Source organism: Semicossyphus pulcher, unplaced genomic scaffold (assembly GCF_022749685.1).
Source record: "Semicossyphus pulcher isolate SPU_LCO1_2020_fin unplaced genomic scaffold, fSemPul1.0.p SCAF_21, whole genome shotgun sequence".
Lineage (NCBI taxonomy): Eukaryota > Metazoa > Chordata > Actinopteri > Labriformes > Labridae > Semicossyphus > Semicossyphus pulcher.
Genome location: NW_027211695.1, coordinates 12,059,265 through 12,074,182, shown reverse-complemented (window position 1 = coordinate 12,074,182; position 14,918 = coordinate 12,059,265). Strand labels below are relative to the sequence as shown.

General features: G+C 40.4%; 1 pseudogene; it reads left to right on the top strand.

Annotated features, from left to right (window-relative positions):
• The first annotated feature begins 10,565 nt into the window (after nt 1–10,565).
• LOC138601158 (interferon-induced very large GTPase 1-like) lies at nt 10,566–12,923 on the top strand (annotated as a pseudogene).
• The last annotated feature ends 1,995 nt before the right edge of the window (nt 12,924–14,918 follow it).

The following is a 14,918-nucleotide window of genomic DNA, read 5'->3' as shown; positions in this document are numbered from 1 at the left end:
TTCTGTTAACTGATTTATTAAAGATTGTAATCAGCACAGTGACAATACATGTCTTTTAATGTTTTCTTGATCAGTATCACATTATTGTGTAGAATGACTTCTAATGTAAACAGAAAAATCATTACTTCATTTATTTATGTTCTAGTTTTACAATCTGATTAGTTTAGAGGTCCTGACCCTGGATCACTTGTCAGTCCCTTACAGCACCCTTACAGTAGTTAGCTGGCCTATGCTGGCTATTATCAGTGCTTTTAACTGCTGAGATGTTTCCATGAATACTCTCAAAGCTTTAATTTTAAGATTTAACTTTAAGATTGGTAGTTAACTTTTCTCCTGCAAACCCACAAACAGTGAGCTAAATGATAGCAAATGATTAAGACAGCATATAGGGCTCTCTGGTCGGAAATCATGATGCTGCAAGATCATAATAGAGAAAACAAAAAAGGATAAACAGAAACGTGATAATTACAAATATTTTTACACTTATTTTCTTTTACATAGAAATAAATACAAGATTTAAATGTCTTCTAGATGCATGTCTGTTTCTGTCCAACCACCAGGTTTGTTGTTTTTCTTCAGTCTCGGGCAGAAAGCAGTGAATCTGTCACAATGGCGCCCTCAAGTGGAAGCTTATAAAATAAACAAACCAAACTAAACAAAACTAAATACCTATCTTTTGTCACCCTCACAGCGTTTTTATCCACAGGTGTAAGAAAAAAAGGTCTCACATGGCCTCAGCTTTCCTCCTGGCTACACTGTGGATGGAAAGATGGGCAGATGCATATCTGCTAGTCATTAGTTCATCCTCTCGTTTGATTCTGATTTCTACATTTATGGCTGTGTGGACTTTTTTACAATCTCCTCTGAAATTCTTTTCTCAGCACCTTTACCATGCATCATTTGTTCAGTAATGAAATATATAAACAGACAGGCTAAAGCTATGGAGTCCAGGCAAAGCAAAGACAGCACTAGTGACACATTTGATGAAGACTACGATGTGTTCCTGTGGGCTCAAACAATAGCAACAACAGTGCATCAGTGCAGTTAGCATTAACACAGCCCTCCCCTCTAAAATATACTGTTGTCTTTTTTTAAATCACAGACGGTAAGTCACAGTTTTATAGTGTCAATGTGCAAAAATGTGCTTATATCATGTTTTTAAGGTGATCTGCCAGATAAAGTAAAGTAGACCAACTCAAAATAGAAACTGGAAATCTGGGAAACGTCTGCTAAGTTTGTCTGCTGATTCATCTTATGAAAGATTCAATAAAATACATACTGGCTTAATGTTCCTCTCTTTGTATAGCGACTGGTACACCGAGCTGCTCATAGAGGACTTCTACCCAAACGGCTGCTTTGGTTGTGGAACCTAAAAAAAAAGTCAAACATTATGTCTTTTTTGTCTTTTCCTAGTTTATTCCCACCAAGCCCAGATTATTATTATCAGGTTTTCAGACTTTCTCTGAAATGGACCTGCAGATCATTTAAAGTTGATTAATTTTAGGAAGAAATAAAACATTTTTTAACAGCACTTGAACTGGTTCTTTCAACGACGGCTGAAAGTAACAATTATGATTTGTCTCCTAATCAACTGATAAAACCAAATAAAATGTAAGTACATAAATAATTTCCTGTCTCTTTCAAAAGACCCCAAAATATATTGAGTTTAATGTCCCATAAAACAAAGAAAAGTGTTAGGTTGGTGTTTTTTGTTGGACTCTGCTCTGGTTTTTGGTCTGCTCTGCTCTCCCTTTTTTCTCCCTCCCCTTTCTCTTCTCCTCTCCTGCAGTGCTGGTGTGTGACAGGGGGCGTGGCTGGCTTCACCTGCAGCAGGCAGACAAGGCACACCTGATCTCTATCCTCTGCTTAAGCTTGGTTTCGACTTCTCTTCGACGCCAGATCATTCCAATTTATTTGATAAAGCTGACACTCGTGGTGAAGTATATTCTCTTTTGTATTTTTTGATTGTGTTTTCCTGACTCTTGTTTCTCTGTGTTGGCAGCTTATGGTGAGTTGCCTGCCTGCCTGCCTTTTTGCGTGCTCTGTGCCTGAGCGTTTCCATGTGCTCGGTCCTCATGGTGTTAACTCTGACCGGCGAGTCAACGCAAGCCAGCCAGCCTCCCATCGCCACTGCTTGCTCTGAACATTTTTTTGTGTAAATCTGTTAATAAATCTTTTTGTATTTTTCACCGGTGTCCCGTCTCTGCTTTGGGGTCAAAACGGTACCAGGCCGTAACAAAAAGCACCAGATACTTAATTTAAAAACTTTGTCCGGCCTTTGGTTTTATGCAGAAAAAACAGTCAGTGTGGAGCAGGGCTGGCTCTGGCCATTTTGGTGCTGAGGAGAGATTTGGATTTGGTGCCCCCTCCCAAATATGAGCATCACCTTATTATCTGGAGATAAGTTGCCATAAGTCTTAGTGATAGCTAAATAGTTTAACATGCCTCGTTTGTAGGTGTAAAACATTACATGTCACAAAATTATACCCTCTTATGGTCAAATAGCAGTTTGTGTCACACAGTGCCAATTTTTTATTTTCTTGCATGTCCTTATGCAAAACAATTATCCATTACAGAGCTTATTTGTTGATTTGTTGTCTTTGTACAATGTGGGGCCCTGGTAGGAGATCTGGGGGGCCTCCCCTGGGAACATTTTCGATAAACAACCTCATTTTTACACATTCTTGGCACCTTAGTAACATTCATTATTCACATCTAAATCAGTGAACATTTTAGATCTAACGTCTGCTAAATTGTATCACTTTGCTGATTCAAACACAGTGTTTTAAGAGTTAGTGGATGGCTGAATAGGGCAGCCATGTGTAAAGAATCAAATCATACTGGAAAGTTCTTCACAGTTCTGACATCATTATTGGACCCATACATGATGAATAGAACAGTGTGGTCCTACCGAAGTTATCTACACAGCAGCAAAGATTTGGATTCCAGGAGCTAGTGTGGCTCTAAGGAAATGTGAACCTTGCTCCAGGTTGCCACTAGATGGCAGGCTTACCTCAGGATGGAGATAGAGTTATTGAGTTCTCTCTCACATTCAGGGGCATGAGTTTTGTTTAACATTGGAGAGGAGACACAGAGTGAGCTGAAGGGTTTGGGCGGTCCTCCCCCAGGCAAACACTGTATTTCATGTATTCTGGTGACTGTTTATTCACCAATGATCTGCAGAATAAAGCAACATGTTTAGCTCCGCCTACGCTCTCTGGCAGACCAACTACTGCTGGGTGATGGAAAACGCGTCACAACCGGTCGCCACTTGTGATTTAGTCCCTGAAATTAGCATCAGACACCCAGTCTGTAATAATACTATATACTGCAAATGCAAAGGCTTTCATCAGTGGGCCATAGGCTCTGTCACCATTGTGTTACCTCATTCAGCGATCCAGAGGGACAAAAGAGACATTTATTGAAATGAAAATCTTCAAGATTATTACTTTAAATTTATTCATATGTGATTTTTTTTCAAACTTTGAATTGATTGATTTCATTTCCATTTTTAATTTAAAGCATTTAATTAATTCCATGTTGTCATTATGGACACATTACTTACTTCTGTTTACTATTGAAATAAAGAGACAGAATTGGCAGACTGGCTATGAATGTCTTTAATGTTTCCCGGATCAGAATCACAGCATACAGTGTATAATAACTTCTAAAGTAAACAGAAATATCATCACCTCATTTATTGATATAGTTTTACTATACTTTTTTTTAATAATCATCTTATTTAACATTTTTCTTCATCTCAAGTATTGGGTTTCTGAGTTCAACAAAGAATGTAAAAACAAGACAACAGGTGCAGCTTTTCAATCGAGACCAAGCTGAGGGTTATCAAGAGTGAGAGCGTGTGTTTGCTATTGTGGGGTGTTGCAGCCGTTCTGTGCACTGACCCAACACAGGATCTCTGAATAACTGCAGTGATAAGGGTTCATCTTGTTTTACTTTGCAGATTTTGGAAATGTTAAAATAATAATAAACTGAAATTCAGCCACGTCTGTGTGAACCACAGGGCCGCAGTGAGTCACCTTGTAGCACAGACAAGGCTAAGTGTGTGCCCACATACGTCCAGTCTGATGCTCAGAGACTTTTCAGATTGACTTCACATCTCATCCATCTCGCCACTGTTTAGAAGATGAAACAGTTCATTGCTACATCGCATCACTGTAAGGTCAACACAACCTCCATTACCACAATGCAACACAGTGTGTGGAAGGAAAAAAGGTCAAGACCACCAGTGTGATCTCTACAAGGAGTTGAGGCATCTTATGGTATCAAAGCCATCATGTCTGTCTCACATGTGATCAAGCAGCTACATGTAAACACTGCTACATGTGAGGGGAGCTTAACATGACTGCCCTTATATTTAGTGTCTCAGTAGAGACATTCTGACTAGCCAGTTCCCTACACAATTATATTAGTTATGCCTCTCTAGGCCGAGTCATCCCTCTCATAGATCAGTCCCACTATGGAAGTGTCACTTGATCAGAGAACAGTCCCCCATTTGTGCATTGGAAACAGACCTGCAGTTGTAGGGACACTACTTTGTGCCAGGTTTAAACTGTTCTGGTGGCAGGTTTTTGTTTTTTAATTATGGGACTGCAGGCTGAGGTTAGTAATAGAGATAAATGATTGGATTGACCAAGACATGAGACAGACGAGGATCTGTACCCTTAGGTCAGTGGTTGCCAAACTTTTTCTGCAAGCCCCCCTTTGGTAGATAAAATATTTTCAATTATTTAACATGTCATAAATGCACCTCACAATGGCATTGTTGACAGAGGGATAGCCTTAAGTTTGCTGACTGTTGCTTCATCAATCAGAAGTGAAACCACAATAGCTGAGGGTAGTATTAATTCCTCATAGTGTTCAGCTTTTTACATGAAGCAGCTCTGTAAGCTACTTTATAAGAGGCGAGTTGAGCATTTGATGGCACAGATGCAACTTTATGAAGCCACTCTGTTTGGCATTAAAGTTGAACAATTGCAGTAGCGATGTGCACATGTGCAACAGTCACGTTGCAGGACGTGCAATAAGACAAATTGACTCATGTAAAGCTGCTACCTCATTGCTGCTTGGTGCAAAAGCAAAACTCGCCATTTTCAATTTTTTCACGACACATCTACAGGAAAAGTCTGTCTGATATCATATTAGTGCAGCTCTTTAGCAGAGCACACAGAGATGTGACCGCTGTGCAGCAGTCTGTGTCACCTGCCTGTAAACTGTAAAGGAAGCACCAAACGCTGCTGCCACTGTCACACGCAATGTGGGCTGGATGATCGAGGCTTTCAGTTACGCCAGGCGGCTTAGTGTATTCCCGTTATCAGCGGCACCTCACCGCGGTGATCGTTAAAGCAGTGGCCACATAAACGGAACGTTCACAGAGTGGACATGCGCTAAAAGTGTTTATATTTAGCGCACACCGCATAATGGGGGGGCTGTAAAAAGCTACTTTGAGGCACACCAAAACTGTGGTCTCTCGATTACTCACCGTTGCACAGGTGAAGCCGAGGGAGAGATCTAGTAGTTGTGACGTATAGATTCATCGTCAGCCTTGATTATCTGGCAGTCCTTTGACAAAGTGGCCATGCTTTGCTAGCAGTGCAGGACTGCGTGCATTGTTTTTATTGAGCCATGCCACGCTCCCCTTGTCGTTACTCCGGGGGCCCCCTAGGGGGCGCGCCCCCCACTTTGGGAAACCAAGTTTTTTAATAAAACAGCGGAGCAACCAGTAGTTGACGTTGTAAAAGGTGTAGTTGAAGGGGCTGAGCTAACTAATGACATTTCTGGTAACTGAAAAGAGCGCCTCCAAATAGTTTTTACCAGCTATGATTCAGTTAAGCAAGATGGAAGAGGGCCTCACATTGGTCTTTGCCTGGGGCCCTAAAATCAATAAAACCGCCCCTGCATGACTTGTTCTTATCTGTAAAAAGGCCTTTATCTATCCCATTCTGATGTTAATGGACTGCTGACTTTTTACAACCGTCCAAATATATATTACCTTTTTAAACTTTGCACTTGTATCATTTCTCGACAAGAAAACGGTTATTAGATCCTGAATATAACGTTCACTTTAAGACGCTGACGTCAGTTTTTATTATCTCATGTTTCTTAATAAAAGCAGTTTTCATTTGTATGGGTAATAACGCGGAACAATTTACATCTCTCATCTCATGACAAACATAACACAGCGTTGCACCTGGTCAGTAAGTCAGCATCCGTGCAGACTTGTTGGTGGACAGTTAAACAACACACTCCCACCCAGACCCAACTGAGTAGAAGAGCATAGGGTGAGGGTGTAGGGGGAAGTTTGGGAAAGGCCCACACTGCAGTTACCTATAAGGCAGCCTCAGCCTCAGCCATTTGAAGCCTTTATTTGTTACATTGAGACTTTCCTCGTCAAAATGAATTGATTTTGAAATACACACATTTTTTCTGCATGTCACTTTTATTATTATTATTGTATAAACCATATCATGAGAATATTGATTCATGATTCTTGTCAGAAAAGCAACATTAACATATATTTAGGAGTAAAGCGAGCTGAAGGCTTTAAACCTCAAACAACATTCTCTCGCACTAAATGCAATCATTTCTACACCAGCAGTATTGGGTAAAATATTTTACCACCATTCCCAGCTGTCCTTTTCCAAATTAAGATGCAAGTTATCAGTAAATCAGATCTGTAAAACTTAAACAACATTAATTTGTGAGGTTAAAAATGTAAAAAAAGTAAAAAGAAGTTCTAATAGGCAAACTCAAGGCTACGGGACAAAATGTTTTTCTAACGCAATTGTAAATAAAGAGGAACCAACCCTGCAAAAAGGGCCCTCTTGGAATGCAGGGAATTATGAAAATTTATTGTTGTACACTTCAATGATAAGCTTATGAAAACAGTAGCCAACTGATTACTGTAATACAACATCTGCTTTTTATGTGCGACAATGCAGGCCTAAGTGTTTGCCAACTCAACTGAACTGGTTTTTCTTTCCAATAAATCACTTGAACCACTGAATTTACTTACTAATAATAATAAACCAAGTGGTCAGGAAACGATTTCAACAAACCAACACCACAAGGCACAGATCTTCTTGGTCGGTAACTATCAAAGCCACCGATTCAGTATTGATGCTCTGAAAAAGGTGGCAAACAAGCTGATCCTGAGGAACAGCCACATCCTTTTGAATACAAAGCAACTGAATGATGCTGAATTTGACAAAAAACTGCGTGAAAAAGTCATCGATGTAGTTGAGAAGTCAAAGATGAAGATGCAAATTGATCAGATGGCTAACATTGCCTATGAACTGGGAATCTGGGTTGATGAAGACTGACAGGAATGCCAGACTGCCAAGAAACATGCAGATGCCATCACTTCAAAGATTCAAGATATCCTCCAATACAAAGAAGATCAGCTACCTTTGCAAGGGGAAATATGGAAGGAACTGACTTGCTTAGAGAAGGAAGAGTTTCGGCTTAAAAATCTTGGGTCAGAAAACATAGAAAGGTACAAAAGTGAACTTCAGAAACAGAAAGCAAAACTGCAATAACAACAGAACTCTTACGACATGTCGAATGCAATGACATGTTTCATCAACGCAATATCAGCACCAGGGACAGAGAGGTGTTATTTCTTGAAATGGATGAGAATGAACCTCACTAATCTGTCTTGAGAGAAACTGTCTATCCTCAGGGAGGCTTACAAAAACAAAAACAAAAACAAAAACAAAAATTCTGAACATCAAACAGAAACTGCTGGTGTCCTTCTACCGCTGCTCCATAGAGACTGTAATGACATACTGCATGTTTGTGTGGTTCTCCAGCTGCACAGCAGCTGACAGGAAAGCGCCCCAGAGGGTCGTCAAAACGGCCCAGAACATCATCGGCGTAGCAAAGTTCTGCCGTGTGTTATTTAAAAAAATCAGTCAGTAGGCTTATATTAGGCCATAGGCACAGTAGGTGGCGACTTTTTCCACTAACATGGCATGTCCGTTTGACAACGATCCCGTGGATGAAGGTGCAGCATTACTGCGCAGAGAATTAAATATTCGTCGGGAGATTGTTATCAGACCGCGCATAGATGTTCTTGCATTTCCAGACAGTTATCTTTTTGAGCGGTACCATTTCACGTCACAGTCCATCATCTACATACACAACCTAATCCGTCCTTAATTTTAAATTATATTCTGTTAATGACATTGTGCTGCAACCTCAGAATGGGATTAGTCATTTTAATTTCTTTTAGGATTTCCCAGTGTGATTGGCTGCATAGATGGCACACACATCCCCATCACGGCTCCGTCACATAATGAAGCAGATTATGTGAATAGGAAGTCAATTCACAGTATAAATGTGCAGGTACATGAAGATTGACTACTGTTTCGAAATGTTAAAGAGTGCATCATAGTTCAACATCTGTCATTCTCTGCACTGTCAAGATCATATGTGATGCTGCATACATCATTTCCAATGTGGAGGCCAAGTGGCCTGGGTCTGTTCATGACTCAAGGATTTATCGCGAGTCTAACCTGAGCAACAGACTGCAACGTGGTAAGCAGCCTAAAGATTTGCACAATATAATTCACTTGTCTTCCTCATTTAATATACTCTAATGTATCCACTATACATTACAGGAGAGTTTGATGGCCTTCTGCTGGGTGACAGGGGTTACCCATGCCAACCTAGGCTGCTGACCCCTTACCCTGACCCTGAACCAGGCCCCCAACAGAACTTCAACCGGGCTCACTGCAGGACGAGAGCCCGGGTGGAGATGACCATAGGCCTGCTGAAAGCCCGTTTCCAGTGCCTAAGTCACCTTAGGGTGACCCCTGAGAGGGCCTGTGATATTATTGTGGCATGTGTTGTTCTTCATAATATTGCCACTATTAGAGGAGAGCAACACCCTGCCCTACAAATCGAAGACCTTGATGATGACCCCATCCACCTGCCAGCTATGCAGGACGGCAGAGCAGTCAGAGACACCATATGCCATAACCACTTCAGAGACTAATCATCACCATCATCACCACCACCACAGCAGTCAAATAAAGACATAATACAAATTTCATTTGGTCTTCTTTATTTCCTACAAATACAAGGGCTAGTTTAGTTAATGTCCCAATAGTTAACATAATTAACATAATTCAGCTGTGACCATGCACCTACCTCTAACTTGTGCTCCAGTATTTCAATTTCTAGGTCTGCCCTCCTAATCTGGCGGTCCAAGTATTGTATTTCTTTGTCGGTTTTTTGAATTTTTTTCAGCAGGTGAATTTTGTAAATGTCTTTTACTGGTAACTGGGAAAACATAAGGACATTAAATTATACAGTTACACATGAATTCCACAGAATGAACCTCTGGTGTTTACTGAACATCCATCTCACTGTGTCAATCTGTGCAGTGGAAGTTGAGGGACCCTCCTGCTGCTGCCCAGCCATGCCCTGTTAAAAAGGATGAGAATGTGTTAATACTTCAGTGTAGGCTAAATGTCACACTCTATATTCCACCAGAATGTTAAGAAATGTGAATGAGAAGAGAACTATCAGTAACATATCAAGATGTTACCTCTATAGGCCTTTCTGGATCCCCCTCTGTAAAGGCAGCAGACACAGTTTCCTCATACTCTTCTTCCTGGATGAGTGATATGTTTCAGTATACTTAAACTACCATTTGGCAAAATATTTGGAGTATTGCCTACTTACAGTTAAAAGGTATGTTGTGGCGTGAGGGGGCTCCACCAGGCAGATAGCACCATCAGAATCTGTTTGGACAAAAGGAAAAAAAAAGACATGAAAGGGAAATACATATTTGTATGAATAGGCTTAAAAAAGGTATATAGGCCTAGGCATATTACATTTTATAAAGGCACTTGTGTCTTGAGGGGTGGGCTCAGAGGATGAGCTCCCTCCAGGGATTCCCTCAGCCACTGGCCTTCCTAAATTCTGGCTAAGGGCCAGCTTCTCTGCATCCGTTAGAGGTGGCGGTGCTGGGCCACCACCCGTTTTACGGGCATCTGCCTTCTTTCTGTTGGCTGAGTAGAAGTCTGTGTTAGTTTAAATAGGCTTAATTATTTAACAGAACATGATATAGATGAGAAGACATTTATGTTTGTGAAAACAGCATTATGGTGGGGATAAAACAACTGCACAGTCAAACAGCCACTTAATATTTACTTTACAATGTAAAACATGATCAAAATGAGGTACCCCCATGAGGTTATGCCGAGGTCTTACCTGTTTGAACAATATTTTTATATTTCATCTTAAGCTGCTGCCAAGTGCGCTTCTCCCCCGCGGGATTGCACCTAAATGAAATAAATTAATAGGCTATCATTGAAGCAGTTTTCCCCTGTAATATTATTGTGATTGCAAAGGACTACATTTAAACTTACGCATTGACCCGAGCAGCAATGTTCTCCCACACCGTCTCCCTCTCTTTTGCAGCTGCAGCGGTGTTGCACTTCCTTCTAAAAACATGTTCAAACTCGCCGTATGAGCACATTAAAATGTCCAGTTCAAGTGGGGTGAAAAACGCAGCCCTCCCCTTCCCCGTTGCCATGGTGACTCGTCGAATCGGGGCTCCACTGATGCTGTCTTTTTATAGTTGTGGTGCACGCGCTTAACTCCAGGTGAAACTACTCCGAGTTGATCAAACTAACTCAAATCAGCTGTTCTGGAACCGAAAACTCAGAGTTTTCTATCTCAGAGTAGATCAACTCAGAGTTCAGGGTTAGACTCAGAGTTTGTTGAACCTGCTTTGTGAAACGGACCCCTGTACAGCTCTCGCAACCTCCATAAAGCCCACAACATCCTCAGAGACCCCTCACACCCCGGTCACCACCTGTTTGAACTACTGCCTTCGGGCAGAAGATACAGGACAATTAAAACAAGTACAAACAGGTTAAAAAACACTTTTTATCCAAAAGCAATAACGGCACTTAACTGCAAGTAATGCACTTTATTAGAACTGGAACAAGCCCTGTGTGTGTGTGTGTTTTTATGTGATATATATATATTTTTATATACAGTTTTTTTTAATGTTTTATGTGTTCTTATCTGCACTAATAAGGATTGCACTCAATTTCGTTGTACATGTACAATGACAATTAAGATATTCTGTTCTTTTCTATTCTATTGGTAGTCACTGTTCTTGGAGTTCAGAGTACAGGGAAGTCTACTCTCCTCAACACCATGTTTGGAGTACAGTTTGCAGTCAGCAGTGGTCGATGCACTCGAGGTGCCTTCATGTTGCTCACCAAAGTCAATGAAGACATCAAAAAAGAACTCAAATGTGACTTCATCATAATCATTGACACCGAGGGCTTAAAGTCACCAGAGCTCGCAAAACTAGACAACAGCTATGAACACGACAACGAGCTTGCAACACTAGTTGTGGGGTTGAGTGACATCACAATCATCAATTTTGCAATGGAGAATTCAACAGAAATGAAGGACATCCTACAGATAGTCGTGCATGCATCTCTCAGGATGAAAGAGGTGGGGAAAAAACCTAAATGTCAGTTTGTTCACCAGAATGTGGCAGATGTATCAGCCCCTGAGAAGAACCTACGAGAAAGGGAAATGCTCTTGCAGCAGCTAAATGAGATGACCCAGGCAGCAGCCAAAATGGAAAACAAGGAGCAGAACAAGTTTCACTGATGTCATGGGGTACAATCCAGACACTGGGAACTGGTACATTCCAAGTCTCTGGAATGGAGTTCCACCAATGGCACCAGTTAATGCAGGATACAGCGAGGCTGTTTATGAGCTCAAGAAGAACATGGATCACAAGCCTGTGGAATGCTGTCAAGAACGAAAACTTCATCTTCAGCTTCCGAAACAGCCTGCTGGCTGATGCATACATGAGGCTGTGTACAGAATTCAACAAATGGGAATGGGAATTCAAAAAAGAAATGTACTCCTGGACAAAAACAGCAGAAATAAAGATTTCTAACTTTGGCAGAGTGAAATCTGAGGAGTCTGACATTGGACAGTTTCTCACAGACCTGAAAAGTGAAGCATGCTCAGAGCTTTCTAAATGGGAGACAACGCTTCTTGATAATCTGGCAAAGTACTTCAAGCAAACAGATGGCCATGTCTATCTAGTTGAAGCATACAGAGAGGACTTTGCAAACAGTGCAAAGAGCCTTCGTCGAGAAATTGAGAGCTCTGTACATAACCAGCTCACAGCAGCAACAGTTGTCAGAAGGAGAATGACAGAACTTGATAGAATCAAGGTGAACCACACAAAAGAATTAGAAGGGAGAGTACGTGCATTGATTGAAGAATGCCGTAAGAATAAGGTCAACATGACAGACAAAAAGTTGGATGAAGAATTTGACAAGATGTGGAATAAAATGGTGAAGGAACAAGTCCTTTACAAACAAGAGGCCACAGATGTCATGGCAAGTGGAAGTTACTACCTGAGAGACAATCTGTCACGTAAGGGGAGTCTTGCATGTGAACTGATAAGTAAAAACAAACTGCCATATTGTGGACTGAAGCCTTTCAAATATTCAGCTGAAGGTTTTAACAACAAAGTAAAGCACACGTTCAACAAGTTCTTCAGCATTGAAGACCATGTAATGGCTCTACAAGACAAAGCCGACCATGTCATAATGGATTGCACACAGTTTGTGAAGGGAAAAGTGGAAAGTAAAAACAATTACCACGACACTTTCATCCAGGAGATCCTACACAGGATTGATGAGAGGCTGAAAAACATCCAGAATGTTAAGGTAGAAATAGACTTTGAGGTGTCTCTGAAACAGCACATCTGCGGAGCTGCTGCCAGAGAGTTTCAGAAAATGCATGAAGAGTTCATTCAAATAAATGATCCCTACAGATGTCTCAATCAAAACAAAGAGAGGTATATGAGCATTATGTTCAGACATGGATACTCCATAAAATGCTAGAACTCTTGTCGAACGAGCCTTCATCAGAGTTTGAGTATCAACATCTCAGGTCAAGTATCGACAGGATAAATGATGCAATACGCCAGCTCAAGCACAAGAAGGTGGCAACCTGCAGAAACTGATTGATGGTGATTGGCACCCTTACAAGGAGTACACCAACATTTTCCCAGACTGGCGAATTGCACCAGATAAAAGCCTTCAGGATTCAGACTACTGGAAATACGTACTGAAAAGGTTCAACTCCAAGTTTGCTGAAGAGTATAATGCAAAGCCTGCTGATATTCACTGACACTTGGGAAGATGTCACCAAACAGCACGCAGAAGAGAGTCTCAAGAGGTCATTTAATGTCCCATGTGACGCTAACATTTCCCTCCAACTAGTACTTATAGAATACAGAGGTACACATCCTGCTTTCATGGAAATTTTTTGAGCCGCAGTTTCCACTTACAAGTAGGAAAACACAAATGGTAACATATTTTGAGTGGGATGAGAAGGCTGAAAATATTATCAGTTCAGAGAGACATTTTACTACTCAGCTTTAGCTCTATATTTATGTTGATCAGGACTGTTTTGGGAGTCAGTGCAAATGTGAGGACACAAGCAAACAATGTTTCCAGTTTGATTTAATGTGAAATTATGATTTTGTGTGACAGATGTATACTATAATATCACCACTGAAGAGATTGCGACCACTCAAAGCTGCTCTAAGTCACATTCACCCATTCACACACACATTCATACACTGATGGCAGAGGCTGCTACGTGTGCCCAACTGTCAATCAGTTATCACATTCATACCCATTGGCTATGCCCCCGGGAGCAATTTGGGGTTCAGTGTCTTACCCAATGACACTACCACTACCACTGAAAAGATAAACACACTTAATAAATGCCAAAAAAGTGACAGAGAAAGTGTTTTCCTTTTATCAAGTCAGTTATGATATTCTTAATTTCCTTTATATGTTTGTGATCTACCCAATTATAAATGTTTTGCGTTTACTGTTATATTCCTGTAAGTTCATAATTTAGTACCAGTTTGTCATTTTTTGGTGTGAAGTGTTTGATGTATTCATTTCTTCTTAATTACTATGTGTAATTCTTTAAGATAATATCCTTCATTTTATATTGAGTATTGTCAACATGTACATTACAAAAAATCTGGGTCAGTTCAGTTTCATTCAATTCAATACAAAAGCTTTTTGGCTGTACGTTTAAAGAACAATGTTGCCATATCATTATGTGATTATTATTCCTTCATTCAGAATGAATATTATTTTTGTTGCTTCTCTGAAGTTTCTGTTTCTTGATATTTACACATTAAAGGAAATAAAAGATGATTCATGTTTCATGGTGTGTTATCAACATGTCTACTTTACTTTCAACTGTAAACCAATAAAGCAGCACATCGACTATGAATGTTTTCTAGATCAGTATCACAGCATTGTGTATGATAAGTTCTGAAGTAAGCTGGCTATTAAGCCGGCTATTATCAGTGCTTTTAACTGATGAGATGTTTCCATAAATACTCTGTTAACACAGTCGCACAGATCATGCACCTCAGGTTTATCAGAATATTTAAAGCTTTAACAAAAACAGATTGGGTGTTCATTTTTGTACCTAAAAGCCCCAAACAATGAGCATAAATGCGATACTCATTAAAAAAATAGCAAATGTTTGAGACAGCATATAGGGCTTTCTGCTCAGAAATAATGATGCTGCAGGATACCGTTATATATACAGTTTGCATTTCATACATACATTCAGAAAAAAAGTATAAAGATCAACAAGAAACTTTATAATCACAAATATTTTGACACTGATTCGTACACTTAAAAATAAACAGATTTAAATGTCTTCCAGGTGTGCAGTATGTCTGTTTTAGAGTCACCAATGAACTTCACGAACATGTCTTTGGACCGTGGGAGGAAGCTGGAGAGAACGCACGCATGCACGGGGAGAACATGCAAACTCCACACAGAGAGGCCCACTACGTC